The sequence below is a fragment of the Manacus candei genome, unplaced genomic scaffold (genome assembly GCF_025592945.1).
Source record: "Manacus candei isolate 608988 ecotype Guabito, Panama unplaced genomic scaffold, ASM2559294v1 h1tg000035l, whole genome shotgun sequence".
Classification (NCBI taxonomy): domain Eukaryota; kingdom Metazoa; phylum Chordata; class Aves; order Passeriformes; family Pipridae; genus Manacus; species Manacus candei.
This window is the reverse complement of record NW_026138083.1, coordinates 5,518,324-5,539,872: the sequence shown is the minus strand read 5'-3', so window position 1 is coordinate 5,539,872 and position 21,549 is coordinate 5,518,324. Positions and strand designations below refer to the sequence as shown.

At 41.9% G+C, this 21,549-nt stretch overlaps 1 long non-coding RNA gene across 1 annotated transcript in view; it reads right to left on the bottom strand.

The window, feature by feature from the left end:
* The window catches only part of LOC127473335 (uncharacterized), a 70,716-nt gene that overhangs the window by 45,379 nt on the left and 3,788 nt on the right, over positions 1 to 21,549 (bottom strand). Inside the window, exon 2 of the long non-coding RNA XR_007905372.1 lies at positions 19,354 to 19,536. This is a non-coding gene — a long non-coding RNA (uncharacterized LOC127473335). The remainder of the gene's footprint in view (positions 1 to 19,353; positions 19,537 to 21,549) is intronic.

Genomic DNA, 21,549 nt, shown 5'->3' with positions numbered 1-21,549 from the left:
TCCCAACCTTCCAGTAATTCATTAAACCATATAAGTCCCTGCTGTCATGCAAGGTTTGCTCTTTCTCACACTAAAGTTAAATGTACCTAATTTTATTCTTTTGCCATCCTTTGCTTGAGGGTGTCCTTGGGAACCAGTTCATCTTCCGCAGTCACCTTCCTTCTCTCCACACCCCACGGCCTTCTCTCGTTATTCCCAGATCCCAGGCACTAATCCTGCCCTACTCTGGGGCGTTCCAGACACCTGTTAAACTCATGCTGAGTGGAAAGCAAGATGAGAAGACACTCCTTGAAGCTGCCCTGCTGACATGCATCATATGGAAAAATTTTGGGAAAGAGGCTGACTTCAGCATCCTGTGGAGCATTCTAAATCCTGTCGGTGCACTTGAAAAAAAAAAAACTAAATATTTTAAATTAATATGTCTGGGTGCGACAAAAATCACCCTGAAAAAAGGACTAGTGCTCTGAAAAGCATTTGACACGGTTTCCAAGCCACTAAGAATGTCAAATAGAGCAGATAGTGCAGCAACTTGAGATCTAAGCAGGAGAAAAAGAAAAGTTCAATCCAAATGTACTTTGAAGTACAATACTTACAGATCCAGCAAGGTCCGACCTCTGAAGTTTACAGCTATTAAGTATTCACACATAGGGAGGAAGGAGACATTCATTGCTTGTGAGATAAACAGAACACTGATGCCAAGCCAGGGAGTCTTTTAAAAGTCAGATCAATTCAGTCAATAAATTAAGGACTGTGATGCTTTACACACTTGGAATGGAAAGCTTCCTCCCCTTCCAAGTTATCTGACACTTTGCTGAGGAATTATAATGTGCATAAAGGATTCCTAGAGATTGTGATTTTGAAGAAGATTTACACTTTTACTCTTTGCTAAAAGAGAGATGTAGTCATATTTTTAAAGGATTCACCAGCAGACCCTATTTTTAGCAACTGGTTAACCATTCTGCCAGCAGAGCATTACTCTTAAGAATTAATGAATGGTGTTGTTAAAATCGTTTTTCTCATGAAGCACAAATGAAACTGCAGTCAGGGCAAGCGAACAAACACCAAACACACCATCCTCCAAACCCACTGCTCCAACTCAGCCAGCTGCTGTTCCTGAAGGCAGCCTGTCATTTGCATGGTTATGAATTGTGAGAATTGAGCTCTTTTTTTCTTTTTAATGAGTTATTGATTTTAAGAAATCACTCAAGGCAGAAAATCCATGCATTAACGGGCTGGCTTCACTCGGCAGGACGCGTTATTTTATAGCACCACTGAGAAAATTCAATGCATAAAGTCCCTTCAGCTCCCACAGACAAGACAGATCGATGAGCCCCCAAGACAGGGATCAACTCTTTATGGGACTGATCCATAAGGAAATACCTGAGGGACTCCTCCCTCACAGGGATTAAGATGTTTACACTCCTGCAGTATGACAAAGACCTGAGATCCAGAAATAGAGGCTGAAGTGGGCATCCTATTCATTGTACCTAGAGTTTTTATAGTTCCAGAGGATTTCCTTGTATAAGGAATTCCAGGTCCCAGAAACTCAACAACAGACTTGTTTTTGAAGGGGGAAAAAAAGGAGAAAAGCAGCAAGATGCCAGAAAATAGATCCCTTAAAATAATTAAAGCACACAAGCTGTATCTCCAGTTCAGGAAAGCATTCCCTATACAGAATGCACACAATTAATTACATGTTGTCCAAAAGAAGGATGGATTTCAGTACGTGTTTAAGTGTGGTCAGAGTCCAGACAGTCAGCCTTCTACAAAATAAATATGTTCAAATACATTTTAAAGAATATTCCTGAGCTTAGGAAGTTGAATGGTAACAAAACACCAAAGGAAGATTTTTTTTGTTTTGTCTGGGCTCACTTGTTTTTTAAATACAACCCCACAACCCCAAAAAAACAAAAAAAAAGTATAAATTAAAGTATTAATATGAAGTATTAAAATAAATTCCTACTTTGACTATCCTAGGCGCTAAAGGTACTCACTTCCTTGTGACTTGTTAACTGACAAATATTTCCAAGTTAAACATTGATTTTCCTTTGCTTTCTTTCACTCCTGTCTTGAGCAATCTCTCGGATTGTGGGATTACAAAGAGCACATACATTTCATATTCCATGGACTTAGGAATCATTAGGTCTTTCTCCAGTAAACCTACAACAGGCCAGTCAGGGGATGTCTTTGGAGAGTGCTTTGAGACTGAAGTAGTTAATGCTAGCAGAGGTGATCTGGCCCAATATCTGGCAGGAAATAGTTTTGCAGAGATAACTGAGTGGAATTCTATGGCATGCAAAATACATATGGTCATATTAGATAATCTTAAGTTTCCTTCTCATCTAAAATCCATTAATTTAGTGAAGTTTTCTTGGTAAACGAAAGAGCAGCTTTTGGCAGGACGCAGATATATTTGCATCTTCACTAAATTTCTGCTGTACCTCTTGAACTCAATATTTTCCCAACTTTGGACTAACTTCACTGTGATTTACTTCTTTCCATTTATGAAAACAAACACAAAAATTAATAAAATAACTACTACATCTTATGCAAAACATTTAAAAAGTAAAATGTCAGTGCAGTAGACAAAGCCCAGAAAAAAAATCTTCTGAATTTTGGGTCTGCTTTGCTACTTGCTCCCAAGAGCTGGGTTACTTCATTTTTCTCCCTCAATTTTTTTCTTTGAAAGTAAGAGAAAAGCTGCCTGCTTGCTTTTCCCTCAAGTATATTGTAAAAATTAATTCATTTTTGTGTTTGCTCTGTTCATTTAGTTGACTCAAATTTAATAAGGCCCTCACCCAGCAAAGCTCCTAAGCATATACTCCACAAAATGTACAGCCTTCTGTAGGAAAAAGAACCCCTTGAACCTGACCCTCACAGCTGGGATTTTTTTTTTTTTGGTCTTCTTTTCTGTGCACTCACTGAGGTTTCCTTTCCCAGTACATTTAGGGGTTCTCATTAAAATGGATTTCCCTTTCTACACTAGCAATGATACCGCCCTCTAAGAGCAAACCTGCCCTCCAGCTTGGTTTCTCTGGGCACAGTGGGGACTGCACCGAGAATTGCAGGGAAGATAAAAGCTTGTTGGAGAGAGACATAAAGGAGGTGAACTGGGCTTTATGTTTCTTCTTCAAGGAGAAGAGTAATAGAATCATGAAATCAGAGAATGGTTTGGGTTGAAAGGGGCCTTAATGATCATCTCATTCCAACTCCTCTGCCCTGAACAAGGACACTTTCCACTGGACCAGGTTGCCCAGGTTACCATCCAATCTGGCCTTGGGACATGTCCAGGGATGGGGCATCCACAAGAAAAAAAAGTGAACAAAACCAATATTCTGTGTGGAAGAAGGAAGGATTTTAAAATCCCATCAAAGTCAAAGCCCTTCAGAGAAACAGAGTAGAGATAAGGGAAGCTTAAGCAGCAACTTCCCAGCCAACAGGACCGTGTTCCCCTTCCAGAGAGTGTCTGATTCTGGAGCCATGGATGATTTATAGAGCTTAGTTCACCGAGGCAGGGGAGGCAGACTATTAAATGTGCAGGAGTACTACACTGAGACAGTACAGAAAAAAAATGGAAATGTTCTGTTATTAATTGATAGGTGAAAACAAGCTGGTATGAGGGTCAAGCTGATACTATAGTGAAGATGAGGGGGGAGAGAGAGAGAAATACTGTTAAAAGATTTAGGAATAACCCAACCAGAACTTGCCAAGAAAAGGAAGCCACTCTATCCAAACTTAGAGGGCAGGGACAGTTCTGACAGATGTAAGAGACAACACACTGATAGAGACCTGTGGCAAAAATACCAGAGTCTGCAAAAACAAGACAGAGTTTGTGAACAAGAGAGGCCTAGACAACATCTGGTGTTTGGGAAAAGATACCAGAACTGCAATGGCTCCCATCATTTTGGCATTTGCAAACTCTTGAAGGGAGGTACTGGAGAAAGTCCAGTACAGAGTCAATGGCCAGTGCGTGACGAGTTCCAAAGGGGTCGTAGGACATTGGATAACACTGCAGAGGATCAGCTGGTTGCTGGGAAAATTGATTGCTTCATTCAAATTGGACAGAAATGTGCAAGACAGTTCAATGCCCCAAAAAGCAGTAGTTGTGCTACTCATGCTGCTATTCAATATTAGAAACTACCATAGAAAACAGCCAACAAAGAGGTAAAACTCTTCCCTTTACCAGGGAAATATAAACTCACTCAATCAATGGAAGAGATCAGATACAGAGATCCATTGGCAGAGTAGTGTAGGGCATGAAGACAATGCTCAAACATCCAATAATGATCTGAAAGGACAATGGTAGGGAAGAGACACAAGGGCAAATTAACATTTAAAAACCAGGAAAAGCTGAAGGGACAAGTTAGAGGTGCCAGACCCAAGATGTGACTGCAAACTTCAATCTGATTTCCCTTGGAAATTTCCAAGGGGGCACCAGCGTGGCCTTGGCAGCTGGGATGCTGAGGTTTCTGAAGACTCACAGAGCACTGAAGTGGCACAGAGCATTCTGAACACTCAATGAATATTGCTAATTAGTTAATGGATGTTTAGACATAAAAAAAAAATGCAGTGTTAGGTTAATGTTTTGTAGTAAACTAACATAATTTCTTCTGAGAAAGTTGGAATTTCATATTAAGACAAGCTTGGTGTGTCAGGCACAGGCTCCAAGGACTTTCTGTAGGGCAGAGGACTGGATGCTACTCTTGCTTTTGGCATGTTTCTCACTGATGACAGTCCTCTGCCAAAACTTGCAAGGTTGTACCTATCTCAAGTTCATGGTGAGTGAGGTAAGGCTCTGCTCACTCTGATGTAATCTGAAATAAATGGGATGGACAAGTGATCAGATTAAAGAAGTGGGTCAGATCTGCTGCTGGCACTGCTCCACTGACGTCAATGGGACTAAGCTGATTTACACCAGCTGAGTATCTGTCCTGGAGGTTTCAATGTATTTAGACAAAATAAATGAAAACGCACATAAAAAGATCCCCTTGGAAGATCCCAAGTCCAAAGCCCTCACTCCTAAACAGAGTAAATAAATTACAAGAAAGCAGTTACTGCAGACATCACTCGTTACAAGTCAACGATGAGCAGAATAAAGGTCAGGCCACCCGAAATCTTTAATTGCTCCTTACACTCCTGAGTGAGAGAGAAACTGATAATTCAGCACAAAATCACCTTAACTCTGACCCAAAGCAAATATCTTAGCAGTAGCTGTTCCTGGAATGAACAGGTGCTCTCCTTTGCCTCATGAAACATTAACTTCGATCACCACCAGGCAACTGAAGCCACAAAATAAAGTTTAGCTTCTGTCCAGAACTGGGTCATACCTTTAGTGCTGAAGAAAATCAGTGTTTGTGTTCTATAGACAGGAATGCAAGCACTTTCTGAAAACAAATCTAAATGCATAGATAAACTTTCAGGTGTTCCTTAGACTCAGGTTCACACCCTCACATCCTTATCCTAACTCAATTTCCTTTGGAAAATGTCTTTATAATTGCTGTTCTTCCAAATAATACTTTGGAAATATTACAGCCAGACAACATGTGTGCATTGGCAAGAGTTTATGACTTTGTCCCTGATGAGGAAATATTTAGCTGTTGATAGCGTAAAACAACCCTAAGAAGTGGAAAATCAGCCTTATTATAATGAAATTATAAATTATACAGTTCTCTGCATCCAGGAAAAATAGGCCATATCCTCAAATTGTTGGAAATCAGTGTTGCCCTGCAGAAGTTACACAGCTTTGCTACTCACACCAAGTGAGTGTTTGCTTTTGGTGCATTCATCATACCAAAAAATAAAACATGCCCTCAGTTATTTAAGGGTAGTGACCTGGAGAGGTGGAATTTCAGACAGGTTTAGAAACACTTGTTTTCATATATGGCTCCAACCTCTATGTATTCCATACAAAAGCACTCTAATCTGGGTTTCCAGTTTACTTCAACCTCAGTAATTCCAAGGTGCTTCTGTTCAAATTGTTAAAGTGCAGATGTTTCTGGTCGAGGCCTAGAAGAGAGAGGGACAGCTTTATCACAATTTAGAAGTCCCTCTGAAATCCTGTATTCAAGGAGCAGTCAAATTGACTTTCTGAACAAACAAATTCAGTCTGGTACCTCTCAAGCCTCTGCCGCTTACGTTTCACCCAATAAACTCAGGTGTCTTTTCCATATATAAAATATTTGCAAAGTAGATAACTTGTTTATATTTACACTGTTGACTTTTTTTTTTCCCTCACAGAAAAACAACTGTTTTCCACTTCCACACTTCAGCCTCAGTCTGGAGGTTTTACTGATTCCAGCTTTTTGTTGCCTCTGGATTCTCCACACCTGCTTTGTGCTACAGAGCATGGATGCAAACCTGGCAGTCTACCTGCACTTATCAAAGCCTTCTTTCCTGCTGTTTTATTGTGCATTAGAAACCCTCCTCTCCCAGCATCTACCCTGGGCAGCTGTATGCAGAATGAGCCTTGTGTTGGATCCATGCTGCCAGCATTCCTAAAATGCTCCAGCTAAGCACAGAATTTGACCTATAGCACAGCGGAGGGAAAGTTCAAACACAAAACGAGATATCCATTCCACAATCTGAATTCCAATAAGTAATTTCCTTTTCCCACTGTTGCACCACAGATTCTCATCAGATAGGCAATAACAAGACAGAAACTTGGCCAGTTTTTATTTTATTTTTTTGTAACCCATAACATTTCTCCGAGCAATTGTATGGATTTCAGGCTTCCCTTTGATCGGTCTCTGTAACAATGACTCCGGGCCTTTGCCTAGGTATGATTCCTCAATCCCAACACATACAATGGAAGTGCCCCAGCCCACAGAAAGCCTTCTCATTAAAGCCCTAATCTGTTCCACTACATTCTTGCAAGACAGAATTATCCAGCTTTAAAGCATGCCTCAATAGCGAGCCGTAATAAGACTGATAGAAACAGCTTAAGTAATTGGATTGCTATATGGTATTGAATGTCTGACAACAAAAGATATCAATCTCTATTCTGCCACTGGATCTTTGTCCCAGCAATGAATTCATTTAGTAATGCACTTGGAGGCCTGCAGTCCCTGCAGGAGGAATAACAGACTGGGACACAAAGGCAGGGCCATCTGATGAGCACAGAGAAAGCGACTGTGCCATTCCGAGAAGTTAATTACAGTGAACAAAAGCACGAGACTATGACTTGTTGACCATTACCATAATCACATTACTATAGTCTTCTTTTATTCCCAGCAGCAGAGGGTCTATTCTTCCTTTCCATTTGGCACTGTGCATCATATTTGTGTTTTGTCACCTGAAGTGTATTGTTGAACAGACCTCCCTCTAAAGAGAGCTGGAAATGTCACTCTGTTTCTTTTACAATTTATTCTTCAGAGGCTGATTTACAAATACTCCAAGTAGATTACTCTTTTTTTTAAAAAAAAAAAAAAACTTTGGAAAAAGACAAGGGCTCCCAGGATTTTCTGCAAATCAAAATTTGTAAGGATGATTGCCAATGAAACCTTGTGCTTATGACATGATACATGTATGATTTCTGTATGCTACTATAACTCACACATGACAGAATGATTCCTGACATACACCCATCCCACTTTTGGAGCTAAACATATCCCTCACTTGCATATAAACTAAAAGAGGGCACATTTGGACCAGATATAAGGAAGATATTTTTAAAAATGAGGGTGGTGAAACACTGGCACAGGTTGTCCAGGGAGGCTGCGGATGCTCCATCCCTGGAAACATTCAGGGTGAGGCTGGGTGGGGCTCTCAGTGGCCTGGGCTGGTTGAAGATGTCCCTGCTCATTGCAGGGGGGCTGCACTGGGTGACCTTTAAAGGTCCCCTCCCAACCCAAATCATTCTTTGATTCTATGATATTTAACAATTTAACAAACCCTGATTTACTCCACAGTAAGGTCCTTTCTAATAACATGTGACAAATATTTTGCTTCAGACAAAACCAAGTTCTAAGACCTCTAAAATGGATGACTTGATGGAAGTGGCACTGGAACCCAGTGTTTTCATATCTATTAGACACAGTAACAAACCCAGGGGCTGGGGTACCTTGAATCCAGGGGGCTGGGTGGCATCTGTGCCTGAGAAAACCCTCAGCTTTTGATTCCATATGCCAGGGGATACATTTTTAACTGGTGTACATCAGCCTAGCACAAAGTTAATATATCTGGTTCCAATAACTCCACACATTTCATACAAAATACAACCAAAATAAAATGTATCTCTTCTTCTTCAAAGTAGTTTAAATGGCACAGTGAATTAAATCCCAACAACTTAAAATTGCTCAAATGGTGCTGTGCCAAAAGCTGTCTGAATTTAATTTTTAGCACTACAATCAACTTCAGAAGAGCATTAAGGACTTCCCAGTTTGGAAGACAAGGAGAAATGGGATTAGAAGACCACAGCAGTGTCCACTACCCCCAGAAAACTCCAGAAACAAAATCTCCAAGTGCTCTCCAAGAAAAGGAAAAAATTAACAAAAATACAAGAGAATATCAAGATCAACTTTCTCTGGTGTTCCAACTAGTGGTCAGGAAAAAACAGGTAAGTAGCAGGAACCTGCCTGAAATCCATCATGGATTCATGTACAAATGACCCAAATTCTCTGCTATTTAACTTAAGTATCATAAATTAGCAGGACTCCCTTTAACCAGACAGCCAGGGAATGGAGAGTGCTGTCATAGGAGCAACTGAGCTGCCAAGTGCTAATTGAACACTCCAGCCTCAAAAGAAGCTGTAGTGTATCCAAGCCCTACCTCACCCATGGTTGGAACACCTTGGCTAGTCATTCCAGCCCACATCCTGCCTCTGCAGTGAACCATCTCTGCCACAGCCCAGCTCCCAGAGGAAGGCCAGGGAGGTTTAGGAAGCACAGCTCTCCAGACCTCAGCTGACCACTGTAATTTCTACTTTGCTCGAATGCGTCTCCCCCAAACCCATCCTTTTCACACCCCTAAAAAAAATCCCTTGTGGACCAGCCAAACCCTGAAAAATTTCAGCCAAAGCAGGACATGCTTTGGCTTTAAAGAGCCAGCAGAGCCCTGGGGAGCCCACTGGGTGACCACAGGGAAGTGGAGTGAAAATCACCCGTGGCTGACTGGAACTGCTCTCTGTGGTACAGTCTGACACACCACGGCACATTTCCTGTCATACACAACCCCTATTCCAGCAACATCCCATCAACACCAGAAAAACAAAAATATCCATGTTTCCTGAAGCGTTTCTCCCCTCCAGAATGGCAATGCACTGCAGAGTGTTGGCTACAGGACCCCATGTTTGGACATGGAAACTGAGGCACCAAAGGGCAATGCAGAATTCCTGGTTACTTAAACCCGGAGAGGAAAGCAGGGTCTCTGCTCACCAGCCCTTTTCTCTTTCAGCTGGGATTTCAGGAATTCCCCTCAAAAAAAGGTTTAGTTTGAGTTGTGACAGCTTCTAAATCCAGGCCTGACTTTTTAATAGCAGCAGTGCTGGTTTGGAAACACTGAGCAGTAGAGACACTTCCCTATGCAGAGCAATGATTAAAATCAGCAGTGCTGTGGGCTCTCTTGAAACTTGCTGAAGATTTACTCTTTAAACAAGAGGATGATTTATTTCAACAATTATCTTCAGGAGGGTTAAATTATGTGCTTTCAGGGCTCTTATTCACCACAAAATTAAGAACACTGGGTGCCAGCCCTGGAAGCCCCATGATTCTTTGAGACTCAGCACTGACGGAGACTCATCCCGACCCAGGAGAAGGAGCTGTCTCTTTCCCATGGCCACAAAATGCCATCCCTGACCTTCTGCTTGGCTCCACCATTTGCACAAATCCTTTGGCTTCCCCCTACTTGACCTCCTGCAAGTTGCAATGGACATATAAGGCACATGGCTCCCCAGGACCACACCAGGCATGCTCTGGGTCGGTGTCATGACGGAAGAGTTGCTCTGAAAGGATTGACTGATTACAAGCCAGATGCCCCACAGCAATACAGCATTTCCTAAGAGTATCTGTTTTAAAATGCTCTAAAAGACCAAAGGTTTTTCAGGGAAGCAGTAGCTTCCAAGGAGTGGGAAGTCCCCACCAGGAATGCTGAAAGCATTTTTTTTTTTTTAAGAATAAAATTTAAGGAAGCTTTTCCTGCATCTTACGAGGGAGGACTCTGCCTTCAGCAAGGCAGTCTGAGAGTATATTTCTCATCACTTTTTGGCTTTGATGAACCAGGCTGAAAGTCGAGAGGGAGGGAAGGTGTTGGGGAATTCTTGCTGATAAATAATCTTTTCCCCTCCAAGAGCCCCAAATCCAAACTTAAAGCTAGAGGTCCTTGCATCAGGCAGTTTTGGAAGAATGACTTGTGTCTTTCCCCCATTGCTGGACCCCAAATCTCTGCTTCATACAGGAGAACCCTCAAACGCTGATTCTCCTTTTCCATCCCCACTCCATTATTTCTGTGTCCCTTGATTTCAGCTTTTGCTCCCTCCACGGTTTTACAGCTTTGACTCAGTAAACAAAAGCCAGTTGTTCTGTGTGTACTGGACTTGTTCCTGTTCTTTTCACCACAGACCAAGATCCCTTGAAATGAGCCATTGACACTGCCTGGTGCTCAGTGTCAGCAGCAAGACACTCTGCAATATGAAGAGTGAAAGCCTTCCTAAAACACGTACTCCAGAATTAAAGACACCCAAAACACACAGGAGACTTGAAAATTGTAATGTGATCATCCCGTAGGAAGACCACAGGCCCTGAACCAACAGATTTCCAGTACCACCATGCTATGACTCACTGTGAACTGACCTCCAGCAGCAATGTGAAAGATCAGGCTGAAAAGTCACACTCAGTGCTGCAGCTCCTCTGTCATTTAAATACCTTTATTTTTCACTCAGCCATGATTTTTAAGCAGTAAAAGCAGAGAATGCCTTCCCGGCTTAGCCAAGCCATTGCTTTCTCAGCAGCAGGATTCACTATATTTCCACTTTGATAGCCTAAAACCTACAAAATAAGAGCCATGGATGAGATAAGTGCTGTAAAATCTTGTCTAGACAGTTGTTTGTAATATGTGGGCATTTAGCATAAATTTTATTACTCCCTTATTACAATAGTGTCCCTATGTAAGTTCCTTGTCCGAAATACTGAACCCACAGGAAGGAGAGAAGAGAACAGAAACAAGAGGAGTCTGGAGATTGGCAAGTGAAGTGCCCAGGAAGCTTAAAGAAATGTCTGGGAAAAACAGGTTGGAAACACACTGATTATCATTATTAAAGAAAATTATATGAGAGTTCCATGCAGAGATGTACACTGCAGATCAAACACACAGCGAGCTGTGTCCTCTTCAGCCTCTCTCCTAACATCAGACAAAGGTTCTGCCAATGAAGTAGAAAGATAATATGTAAAAGTGATTTAAGAGAAGTCTCAATATGAATAATTAATCCGTGGAAGTCTCTGCCAGAAAACCAACCAAGAAATCACAAATGCCGTGTTTCAAAATGAATTAGTGTTATTTATGACAAGATACAACCACAGGGTTATCGAGCCCTGTGATGCTGATCCAAAAGACTAACAGTAATGAATGGATATTTTTTCATTCAGGCAAATAATGTATTGCTTTTTAATTTCTTTGCTCCTTATGCTGACCAATGTTATAGATGTAACCGATGTTATAGAACTGGATATCTTATCTGGCATGACACTGGACATGCTTTCCTTCCTATGTCACTGACTTCTCTATAATATTGTGATACTAACAGCATTCTCCTTGTTTAAAAACTGTCCCTTTCCAGCTCAGAGTTGTTAGAAATCTCTTGAATGCAGGACTTGAATTGTGAAAGTGCTGCTTATACAAAAATTATTGTGATTACAGCTTTTTGTTGCCAAAAAGCCAATGACTGTTTTGAGTGAGAACACAACTCTTGTGCTGACATAGCTAAGTGTAAGAGATACTGTGAAGGAACCACACTGCAATAAAAGCAATAGCTGAATTAACAGTTATGTAAAAGCAGCTGGTCCTAATGTTTAAGGATCTTCTTTACAGGCTTTTGAGCTTCTGTAAGTATGGGGTAAACTGTTTATTTACTTTTTGAAAACCTTGAATTAAAGGCTAATCAGTTTTAACTGTGGTCAAAGTTATCAAATATTTAATCATGTGATTTAGAAAGCTGGGTCCTGACAAAAAATGTGTAAAATAAAGACCCCCACAGGTCCTTTTAGATCAGTTTTCAAACTATGTTTATCAACACTGTTTGAATCACCAGAATGAAAGACCAGCCTTGAAAGCCTTGCACACAGCAAGGTACTTCAGCAAAAGAAGCTCAGACAACTGATGTCTTCTGTTTCATGTTGAAGTACATATTTCATTTCCTGCCCGGGTTGTTTTTGTGTAGGGTCTGGCCTAAGTGCTTGTTCCTAAGCAGGTTTTCTCACTCACTTTAATTCACTTTATGTCTCTGTGCTATTTTGCTGTCCCAATTGCTTAAACTCAGTTTTATGGACTAGGTATTTTCTCCCAATTAATATAGTTGATTTCTGACACCAGTTATCAGTGCAAAGCACAACCACCACAATCATACTGGGAGCTGTTTGTTTGCTGTCTTAAAAAGATTCCAAGATGACTTCCCATATATCCAAGGCCAGCTAAACACTGTGGGACAGTATAAAACCTCTTGGACTCAATGAGAGATTTTCTAGGAACTTCGAAATACTCTGTATAAAATTGCCCAGAAGTTGTCCAGCCTGCCTTAGAGCTGGTCTACTCCATGCCTTTCATCAAGATCTCTTCAACCTTTCTACCACCAATGAACTTCCCAAACTCTGCAAGCCCAGCATCTTCTCCTCTGGTGATGAGAATCACCCAGCTAGCCACTGGATGCAGAGTGCTGACTGAATTTCAGATCTGCTGGCCATTTATCTACCAAAAATGAAGCAGGTCACACATGTAAATCCATTCTGCTTTTGGAAGGCATCGCCTTGGAAATAAATTTCGCAAAAATCTTCCTCTAATAGAAAGTTTCCCTTAGCAAAGTTAGGTTGGGATTGTGATAATCCTCTTTTAACAACCCTCCAGCCCCCCATTTTTTGCTACCTGAAATCCCAAAAATAAAGACCATGTTTGAGTAGAAAAACAGAAGCCACTGTATGGACATACTCCTTTTGGAATGCCAGCTCTATTTTCCCAGGTCAGGCCTGACAGCTTTGTATTTTGTCACTTGATGTGGATAGGTTGAAACAACCTAAAACCAAGCCATGCACAAACTTCTGTGCAGCAGCAAATCTTCCCAATCCCTTGCCACCAGTGACTGCAGAGCACTGACAGCAACACAGGCGCTCTTTCTCAGGGAAACAACATGCTTAGAATCACAGCAGAGAGAACTGTCAAGTCCTATTTCCCTTCCTAATGGTTTAGCAAACGGGATGGTGGATTTTTCCAAGCATCTAACTTGGGAATTGATAGTGTTTACCCTTGGCTATTATTTTTAAGGAAGCCTACTCTGGCCACAGTACAAACATCCCTTTTGCTGCAGGCTGTCCCTTTGTCTAACAGCCCTACACTTGGAGCCTATTGACTGGTCAGTGCTCACACAGAGAGGAGCTTCCCAGGATACAGAGCTCAAACTTTCACTGGTCTCCATTCAGGCTAAAAGTGGCCACGTTAAAAAATAGTTCAAAGAACCAGCAAACAATTCCAGAGTCCCAGAGAAATAGAAAAATGCTGGAGGAAATCTCTGTTGGTACAGTGGGAAAGCACTGTTTTCCACCCAATCCAAGCTATCCCAGTGACAGTTCAGAACAGCAGCATTCCTACAGTCCCGTCCTCCACACAAGGAGCAGGCACAGAGCAGGGGAAGATGAGAAGGTGCAATGCATATTATCCTGTGACCTGACAGTGTCAATCCAGCTTGTGTCCTGTCCTTGAATCTACAGAGCCCTGGGAACACGTTCTACTCCAGCAGTATGGACCAGGGTGCTTCCAAAAGGTGCAGGAGTAAGAGAGAGGGAATGAGAGGTAAGAGCCACATTCAGTTCTCTGTGAAGAAACGTGGCTCATAAAGAAGTGTTGCCTTTCCACTTGTTGGGTGGAGGAAATAAATTACCTTCTTTCTGCACAAGAAAAGGGTTGTTTCCTGCCAAAGGTGAGGTACAGGCCAGCTGGAGAGGCACATGGAAGGAGCCAGCAGGACGAAGGAGAAAGGGAGAGGTCTGCAGGACCCACAGGAGGGAATACAGTTATCTCCAAAATCCCACTGTTGGACAAATTACCCTTCTCCCTTCTGCAAGGTTCATCCTCTTGTGTAGAGAATTCTGTGGATCAAGACCCTGAGGAGTTCAGGAATTACATGCCCATCACTTCATGAAGATGCATTCAGGAAAGGACTGGACAAGTCATTAAGCTAAAGAGTGACTTCACTGCAACAATTACAAAATCCTTATCAATTCAATATTTACAATTAATCATTGCAGCAACATATTCACTTCAATATAAGTAAAGCAACAAGTTTAAAAATATCTAGCAGTATTATATTTTCCCTTAAAAACAGTTCTGAGGTAGATTTGTATTCTCATATATAACACACTAAACAAATGAATTCCAATTCAAACAGCTAATACTATAAACATTCTGAATTGTTTTGTTCTACAAGTATGAACAAAGTATGAAAGTTAAACTACCTAACTACTGAAAGTTTAGTTATGGAAAATGACTGGATGATGTGCTTTAACAGCATTATGGGCAAGCAGTAAAACAAACATGTTTTGCTGCAACTTAGGCAGAGGGAGGCTCAGGGAAACCAGAGAGAGAAGGAAAGTAAGAGATAAGAGGCAAAAGTTGGTATCAGTGAGATCTGGTGCTGAGTATGCCCCTTATATGTTACTTTGCAAACACAATGGAAATGCAAAAACAGGCTGGAAAAATTCCTCTGAGGAGAAAAATGTATAGCCTTATATACCCCTCTCCAGTATCTTCTTTAGCAATCTTGCCTTTGGTTTCAGTGTAACATGAACAGACCTATCTACTTACAAAAGCTCCCCTCTTCCCACCAGCCTTGTTTGTTATTTTATGTGTTTCTGCATCATTTGCAGAGCTTGCTTTGATCTACATTCCTCCTGGATGTGCGGTTTCCTTTTCGGCTACCAAAAGGAAAACTGTTTGGTTTGAGAATTTGCTTATTTTGAAGCTCTGCTGGCCCAAAACACCTATTTTTAATCCAAATGAACACAGCTCAGTGCTTTCAGCTCTTCAGCACTGGTTGCCCTCCTTTCAGGAAAACCCTCTTTGAACAATAAGTGACCTCTTCATGCTTTAATAAAATGCTCAAACTGTAATTCTAGCTGGCATAAACGAGAGCATTCAGTTTGCTACAGCTGAGTTGGAATATTGACACTCAGGCATAATTTGATCCTGGAATTGCTTTGATTTTAGCACCATCCTGAAACGGTCGATATTTTATTCTACATCTGATACCCAACAACATGTACCACGCTGCTCTAAAACACCATCAGAGCACGTAATTAAGAATTCTCTCAGTATTTCTTTATTACAGACTCAATCTATCTTCATGGCAGAATTCCTGCATCCTCCAAGGGTTGGCTGGGCTTTGGGGTGTTTGTGTATATGACTGTAAATCCTTCTGCAGGCAATATGTGATGTTGAACGTAAAGTCTGAGCCATTTTAATCCTTCCTCCTTCTCTAAGAAGCATCACAATGCCCCCACAGTAGGAATAGTCCATAGACAAAACACAGTTCATAAATAACAGGTAAACAATCTTCAAATGAGAAGAGAAGACGGGACACATCCTTGGATTGACTCTTTGACTGGGAAACAGGATATATTCTTCAAGGACCTTGCAGGAATGGTCCCAGAGGACAATTAGAGATTAGATCTTCTCTTCTGTGGGGTTAGGCCACAGGAGTTAACTTGGGAAACAATTCAGATAAACAAAGCACTGGCAAGAGGAAGGACACTGTGAGATTTTGCTCCTGTGTCTTTGCCAGACACGGGCCTTCATGTCAAGCTCCACATTAAGAACTTAGTTTCAAGTGGTAACAGAGCATGAACTGACATCACCAGTATTGGAATGAAGCAACCTATGATTCTGGAGGCTAATTACCTGTTGTGAGACAATTCTTAATGAGACAGCCTAGAATTAGAGCATCCTCATCCACTGACCAAAAGTAAGGGCAAACGTGCTTAGTGCTCAATAGATACCCAACTGCTTTTATAAGAGGGCAGAACCTGGAGATTCATCCTCTTCTCATCTGCAGCCTGGCCTATCAAATGCAGTCAAAGGCAGACGTGCTCTCTATTATTAAGTTTTGTTTTTAGAAAAAAATGGTGAGGGAAATTAGTATTTGAGTGCACGTGCACACACAGGCACTGCCACATGCAGAGCTGCACAATGAATGGGGGCAAGTGTTCCCACTTTGCAAGGAGAAAAACATTCCTCACAGAAACACAGCTATGGCCACTTTACCAGAACAAATATTAAGGAAACAGCTATCAAGGATGAGTAACTGAAACATCTGAGAATAACTTCCCTTTTCCATATAAATATGCATATGTGTAAGGGGGGATAAAAGCAAATACATGAAGCAATATATGCGCATGTGCAATGTATATACCCACCCTTGTAAGCAGATATTAATTATGAAGAAGCTTTGCTGGAAGCTCCTTCATATTTATATATATATATATATATATGTAAAATATATGTATATTTTATATATATAGAACTTGTAAACTACTCTGTATTCAATCTAAAATAAAGCAAATGGAAGCTGTTTCCTGCTAAGTGCATGTGGATGAGGCCAGTGCAGCTTTTAATGTAAAACACAGTGGTTTTCTCCACATGCTCTCTTGAAACACATTTCTCTCTATCTTTAAAATATAAGGTTTTAATAGTAAAGATACATTAGAACACAGTGACGGTGCTCTGTGTGTTTCTTTCTGTGATCCATCTAAGGAAGTGAGAAGATTAAAATAACCCAGAAAAGAATTATTATTACTTGAGGCATCCAAAAAGCAATGCCAATGGATGATCCAGGAAAACACTTGGTTTCTTTTTTTTCTATACTTAAAAGTATCTAGAAACATATACAAATTGTAAACCTCAGATAAATTAGCTAAAAGCAGCAAAACACCCCATATCCCAGCTGGCAATGCACTACAAAAGCAGCACATGAGGGGCACCCCAAAGCAGTGGCTGCCTCAGCTGTGCTGCCTGCCATCTTCTGCACTGCCAGGCCCACAGCTTGCACCCTTAAGACTTCAAACTGATCCACTTCAGTGATTAGGCTGATCCAAGGACACGGACAGGAGAGCAGGATTTAATGGGCAGGCAGGCAGGAAAAGTCTTTTAACACTTTAGAAAACATTGACTTGGTGGAAGGAATTGGTTAGCTCAAGGGATTAGTAATGAGATCCTGAGCCCCTTAGCTCTAGGTCACCACACTGAATCTGGTCCAGGTCAGCAGAAATCAAAAGCTGTTGCTGTTCAGTGGCCTTTGGGAAGTCAGCTGGTGGTCCCACCCCACTTACCTCTGGCAAAATATTTGTACCAAAACTAACAATAGCAGTTGGCAGCACATGAAGGAAAGGTTTAGGACTGGCACAGTACAGGAAAAGTCTGAGCAGAGAAAGATGTCCCAGCAAACACAGTAGGCTGGAACTCAAAAAAAAAATGGGAAAAAAAGCTCCCTGATCATCTGCAGATTTCCAGTGTGACTTGGGGCAGGAGACAGGATCCTGCTCCTGAAAACTTTATTTCCCCATTGCTGTGGTCTTCACAAGGCATTTATGACCTAAAAGTCTCTGAAGGGCAGAGCAATTGCTGAAGTTCAGACTCTCACCTTTAAAATGGGAGTAATTAGCTCACAGGGCTGCTGCAGGTAGAGCCTCAGTAAAGGGGTGACAGAAAAGCTAAACAAGAAACACAGACAGGGGAGAAAACCCTTTCTACCTAAAATCAGGTCTCCCAAGTCCAAAGCAAGGCATTTGCTGAGTATGCACAAGGCTCCCATTTGCAAAGCTCTGTGCTTCATGTGCTTAAAAAGAACAAATTCCCCTTATAGAAAAAGTACCCCCCAAAATCCCCCACATTTCCACTGCTGCCCAGCAGAGCAGCATCAAAGAATGCAGCTGCTCCCAGCTTTTATCCCACCTAGGATGAAATTCTAATGTCTGTGTTGTGCAGGAGGTCAAATAGATTATCATAATAGTCCCTTCTGGCCTTAAAAACTATGAAATTGGAGAGTGAATCCCACGATTTCGGTCACCATTGAAGGCAGGATGGGAGGCAGCAGACCTCAGTGATAGGGTGTGATATGGCAGAGTAAATCCAATGTTCTTAGGCCCTGTGAAGCTGGGAAAAGGACATTTTGCCTTCTTTGTTGCCCCTTTGGGACACCGAGAGAGATGCAGGTTATAATAATAAGCCCAGTCCACCCTCAATGCATCCTAAGATTATTGCCTCTTACAGGAATGGGTGCGTGAAGGATTGAGAAACACTAGTTATTTTCAAACTGGATTAAGTCTTTCAAAAGCTAATAGGTTTCCAATGAGCTGTGGTGTTGCTGCTGCAGCTGCTCTAATTTGAGAATAAAAGAATGCAGGCTTTGTGCCTGGGGACCTGTTATTGATCCGAGCAAGAAGGATGGGAAGGAAGGGGGTAGAGGAGGGTTATCCTCCTTTCAGCTGGGGCAGGGGCGTTCTTTTCAAAGTCACATTATCTGCTAGTAACAACAAAACCTAACCCCATGACACGCTGCTCTATACAGGATTGCACTTGCTGAGAACTAAAAGCATTAGGGGGGAAAAAAAAAAACCCTCCACTGGCAACCTTGTGCAGCAAACTTCATTGAGGGTCCACGAGACTCAACAGATGGGTCTCGAGACTCCCTCATTAGGAAACGTGCCTGGCCCTTTGCATCTGCTGCCCTGCTCTGCTCTGTGCCATGCACTCATTAGCATCCCAGGCTCACAGATTCCTTAGCACGTGCTTCCAATAAATATTGCAAAGAAAGGAGGGGAGGAAAGCCACTGCTTGGAGCAGCAAGATGAGGGGTCACCCGCTAGGCTGGGAAATCCTTACACACACACAAACACACACACACACACACACAGAGCCCCAGAGGAGGCAGGACAATAAATGGCACCCAACCACAAATGTGTAGTTAAAGGGACAGGTGTGGAATTGCTTCTATTCAAGTTGTGGCAGATCCCGATTCGTTCCCCTCTGCCACAGTAAAAAAAAACTCATCATTAAATATATATAAACTCCCCCCAGCAATTCAAGGCAACACACAAATTGTGGATCTGCGAGAGCCTATTGCTCCTTTCAGACATAAAGCTGATGCACACTGGGTAATGCCATTACCTTCAAAGAAATCAGTTGGTTTTAAGGGTCCAGTTCTACAGTCAGGCTCTTTTGGGTCTTCACCAAGCTGCCACAGTGCCACAGATCGGGGGTGTCCTTCACCACACGTGGAGTGGTCCGTGACTCACAGCCTGACGTCAGGAGCAATCGAAGAGAAAATCATCTCCAGGGTGTTTGAAAATGCTGTGAGACAAAACAGGTGTCAGAGAGGCAGGAATGTAACACCCTCCAGGTACTGTGGAAAGAGCAAAGACAAACCTTTAACCAGAGAGGCAGGGTGACAGGGTGTTTTGCTCATACCCCCAAGAGTAAGGCCCTCTATTTGCCACCTCTCCATGGGGCCCCAAGCCTATTCCTACTGCATTCCTTCTCATTTACCCTTGTTCCCACTGCCCTGCTAGAAGCTGCAGGCACTTTTTCCATAGCTACCTCCAGAGTGGGACTTGGAGAGTCTCAAGTGATTAACTGTGGATGTTGATACACATCCCTAACTGAAAGTTTTTTGTTCCTTGATTTAGGCACATTTATATTTCGGGCTGAATCTGGATTTTAGCATCTTTAATGTCTCCAAATGTTTCTTCAGGCCAAACGAAGCAACTCCCTCTATATCTCCCCCAGAGGAACAAGTAAAATCAAGGCCCAGAATATTAGATCAGCCATGGAATAATGGCAGGCAAAGGCAAGAAGTTATATACTGTACACTCAAATTTAAATGTGCTAATCTGTTCGTTTTAGTCATTTCCTTAGCTAAATGACACCCCTGTGTACTTCAGTCTTGCACCCTCAGGATAGTTTGTGATTGGGAATGTATTGAACACATACTCTCACATGCAATTAATGACGAGGAAACGATCTGCATGAAAAGAGGACTTCAGGCATTTTGATGCTGCCATAACAAGAAAATGAAACTTGGTCTGAGCACTTACTGAAAAAAAAAAAAAGACTCAAAGAAGCACCTTTGCAGAAAGCTGTGAGGGGAACCCTGCTGGAAACTTGGACCTCTGTTGGAAGCACCCGTTGTTCACTGGAGACAGGGCTCAGCCCAGGTTTCACTGCAGCTTCTTCCAGGACTGACAGGAATAGCTGAGGTTGCTGCTTATCAAAGGAAAGTGTCATCTTGTCTGTGACAGAAGTGCCAGCACTGCTCAGTGTCACAGTCTTTGCACCTACTGGAAGCTACTCCAGCTTGATAAGCTGTACCCCTGCTCAGACCTTAAACTGCAGTCTCAGCTCTCCCCTGTTTTTAGAAAGCAGGGATTTGAGATCAAATCACCGGTGCACAGGAATCCCACCACTGGGGAGGATAAGTGAAGGACAAAGCCAGGTTAATGGGGAGGCACCCAATCCTTGAAGGGTTAACAGAGAAACAAGCAGAAAGCAGGTTTTATGTGCGTACAAATAAAGGAAACTGAAGGAGAAACAGCACTGTTCTCTGGAATGGAGTAAGCTCTCAATTTTAAGCTGTGACAGAAAGCAATAGTGTTATGGATTCACTTAATTACAGCTGGATAGAACTTAAAAGCTCTACAATAGATGTATTTTTTGGCTCTACAACTTTAACTCTTTCAGGGACTTTAATGGTTCTGAACGCAGTAATTTCTGAGTACCCCAGAGTCTTTTTTTTACTATTATTGTTCTCAGAGTATCTTCTCAAAGAGATTTAGTGCCTCACTTTAATTCCTAGGAGCTAATATACAGAAAAACTAAGGTGGGAATTCTTAAGTGATAAAACACACATGCACAATAAACACAACACAGCAATGAAATTTTAGTTCAAGCAACACACTCCAGGGAAAGAGGTAAGTGCTTGTAGCAGCAAACTGGATTTGGGTATCTGGTCACTAAAACATCTTCTCCAAAATCTTTTATCACATTTGAAAAGCTTGCCTGGAGATACAGCTTTAAGAAATTGCCTGACTTGGAAGAAATGGAAGTTTTTATGGAAGTAGCATTGGGTAAACTGTGCTCTTTCTCCTCACCTCTGCCACTTGCTCAACTTTCTCAGCAGAGATAGTTTTCTCTCCTGATCCATTTGTGAAATAGCCAAACGTGGGGTGTGGCCTCCCCACGAAACGCTTCCTAATTAGTTTCTAAACATTAAATGATTATGGAAGCGCAATTCCCATTCCACTCAGGTGATGAAAAGCTTTACAGGAGTTCAGTCTCACTTTGTAATTAGAGAAATTAGCTTTCTAA